Below are 3125 nucleotides of genomic sequence, written 5' to 3' on the forward strand. Positions count from 1 at the left end.
AGCGGGTAGAGTTACCAAGTCGAAATTTATGCCACGTACTGAGGTCTATAGTCCTTTGGTGGTGCCAAAAGTTAAGCTTCTAAGTCAACGCAATCAAAAGATACGACCATTTATGTCACATATTTTGATACTCTAAAACTCACTCGTTGAGACCTACAGCTTCCTTCCCCTTGACGTATAATCATGAAATTTGGCAAGACGAAAAGTTTCACAGTACAAGTAAAGGGAAAAACCCGAAATTGATAATTCGTAATTGTATCACACGAAAAAATATTTCTTTTCTCATTTGTTTCCGACTTCAAACATGAAATTAAAACATCCTCAAAAGTCAAAATCTTAAACATGGGTGCGAAACAGCAACTGTGTGAATCTGAAGAGGAGAAAAAAATCAGCCAACCAGTTGCAAAACAAAGGTTTATTAGCCCTTATTGTAAAGTCACTAGGCAAGGGGCTACATTGTACTTTAAACCTTTAAAAGGCTAATAAACCTTTGTTTTGCAACTGATTGGCCGATTATTTCATCCTCTTCATACTCGAAAGGCAACGGCCTTACCGCAGAGGATACACCGGTTCCCGTCAGATCACCGTAGTTAAGCGCTGTCGGGCGTGGTCGGCACTAGGATGGGTAACCATCCGGGCTGCCATGCACTGTTGCCACTTTTAGGGGTGCACCCAACTTCGTGATGCCAATTGAGGAGCTACTCGACCGAACAGTAGCGGCTCATCATACCATCATACCGACCGGGAGAACGGTGTGTTGACCACACGCCCTTCCTATCTTCAATTTCAGTTGAGGATGACACGGCGGTCGGATGGTTCCGATGGGCCACTTGTGGCCTAAAGACGGAGTGCTTCATACTCGAAAGTCTTGAAATCCCTGGGACAGATATCCTGCCAGTATGAATGTCGATAGCAGGAAAAAATCGTCGAGAACCTAGATTTCGGTAATGTATGAACCGTCTACATACATAATCAAGTTCCTACAACCCGCCCGGTTGGCCGTGCGGTTTAACGCACGACTTTCCGGGTGAGAAGGAACGCCTGGTCCCCGGCACGAATGCGCCCGGCGGATTTGTGTCGAGGTCCGGTGAACCGGCCAGTCTGTGGATGGTTTTTAGGGGGTTTTCCATCTGCCTCGGCGAATGCAGGCTGGTTCCCCTTATTCCGCCTCAGTTACACTAGGTCGGCGATTGCTGCGCAAACAAGTTCTCCACGTACGCGTACACCACCGTTACTCAACCACGCAAACATAGGGGTTACAGTCGTCTGGTGTGAGACGTTCCTGGGGTGTCCAGCGGGGGCCGAACCGCACAATAACCCTGGGTTTGGTGTGGGGCTTCGGAGGGGTGAAGTGGACTGCGGTAGTCGTCGTGGGGTTGTGGACCACTGCGGCTGCGCCGAGGACGGAGCCTCTCCGTCGTTTCTAGGTCCCCGGTTAACATACAATACCATACAATACAACTTCCTACATAACTGTAATTGCCCATGTCCTACTCACAGCTGGCCAATTTTTCGAAATTACCGGAATTAAAACTGAAAGTTGGTAAATAAAACCGCTTCAGCTGTACGATAAATCTTTATTTCTGGTCCACCTGGCTTCGCAGCGTTGGAGCCACATCTTCAGGGATACAGATTTGTAATTTATTCCAAACGATAAGCAGTAGATGACCCATCTTCGTCCATTTGTGACAAAAATGTTTAATCGTCACGAGATCGGTAGTCCAATTTAAAATAGAGGAGAATGCAGGGAACATCATCCCAGTTTCCTGTATGTGGATGATGTTCCGTGCATTCTGTTCTATTTTAAATTGGACTACCGATCTCTTGACAGTTAAACAGTGTTGCCACAATTGGACAAAGTGTGGTGTCACCGGCAGACACCACACTTGCTAGGTGGTAGCCTTTAAATCGGCCGCCGTCAGTTAGTATACGTCGGACCCGCGTGTCACCACTATCAGTGATTGCAGACCCAGCGCCGCCACACGGCCAGTCTAGTCTAGAGAGACTCCCCAGCACTCGCCCCAGTTGTACAGCCGACTTTGCTAGCGAGGGTTCACTGTCTACATACGCTCTCATTTGCCGAGACGACAGTTTAGCATAGCCTTCAGCTACGTCATTTGCTACGATCTAGCAAGGCGCCATATTCAGTTACTATAATTACTTCAAGAATGTATTCTGAACAGATAATATCGTGGATCATGTACCGTCAAGAGCGACGTTCATCATTAATGGATTAAAGTTAAGTATCAAACTAATTACATCCACTTTCTGAATTCTCATTCCTCGTCATGTTCCAGACCTCACGTCAGTATAGTTCTTCCCTCCTCACGCCAGCGTGCGTGAGCTAAAACGCGTGCATTTCGGCCTCCACTCGTAACACGGTGTTGGCTCTTCTGCTAACACAAAACAAAGAATGTTGGGTCACATACTGCTTATCGTTTGGAATAAAATATAAGTCTGTATCCCTGAGGATGTGGCTCTAACGCCCCGAAGCTAGTTGGATCATAAATGAAGGTATGTCATACAGCTGAAGCGCGATCTTATTGATCATGGTTCAATTCTCCGCTGCAACGAACTGAAGGGTTGAACAGTGAGTGGGGCTGTGGCTGTTCCCTGTGTGTGTGTGTGTGTGTGTGTGTGTGTGTGTGTGCGCTGACCTGGGTAGCCGGCGGGCCGCCGTGACCCCGTCTGCGGGCGGCGGGGGCGTGGCCGGCTCGGCCAGTGTCAGGGGCACGGGCCGGCGGCGTGTGGGCGGCCTGCGCCGTGACGTCAGAGGCGGCGCGGTCGATGCCAGCCGGCGCTGCGGCAGCGGGTTGTGGGAGGGGGAAGGGGAAAGGGAAGGGGAAGGTTGGTGCCGGGGTGGGGCGGGTCAGCGCTGCTCGGTTCCACGAGGCACTGCGTACGCTCGCGGCTGCCGCTGCATAATCCAGCAGTGAGGCTTTCGCGTCATGCGCCCTCTACACTAGCAAAACGTGTCGTCATTGCCTCAGTTCTCATTTGGTACCTGTTCCTGCAGATAGTGAGCTAATTTTAAACACGAAAGATTAACATGCAAACGAGACTTCGTAGTGAGGCGGGTGCTAACTACGGCAGTGGTTCCTGAAATATTTTATACCATTACCCCT

General features: G+C 49.6%; 1 pseudogene; it reads left to right on the forward strand.

Moving 5' to 3' along the window:
• Nucleotides 1-539: 539 nt before the first annotated feature.
• Nucleotides 540-657, forward strand: LOC124778618 (annotated as a pseudogene).
• The last annotated feature ends 2468 nt before the right edge of the window (nucleotides 658-3125 follow it).

The sequence above is a fragment of the Schistocerca piceifrons genome, chromosome 2, assembly GCF_021461385.2.
Source record: "Schistocerca piceifrons isolate TAMUIC-IGC-003096 chromosome 2, iqSchPice1.1, whole genome shotgun sequence".
NCBI lineage: Eukaryota > Metazoa > Arthropoda > Insecta > Orthoptera > Acrididae > Schistocerca > Schistocerca piceifrons.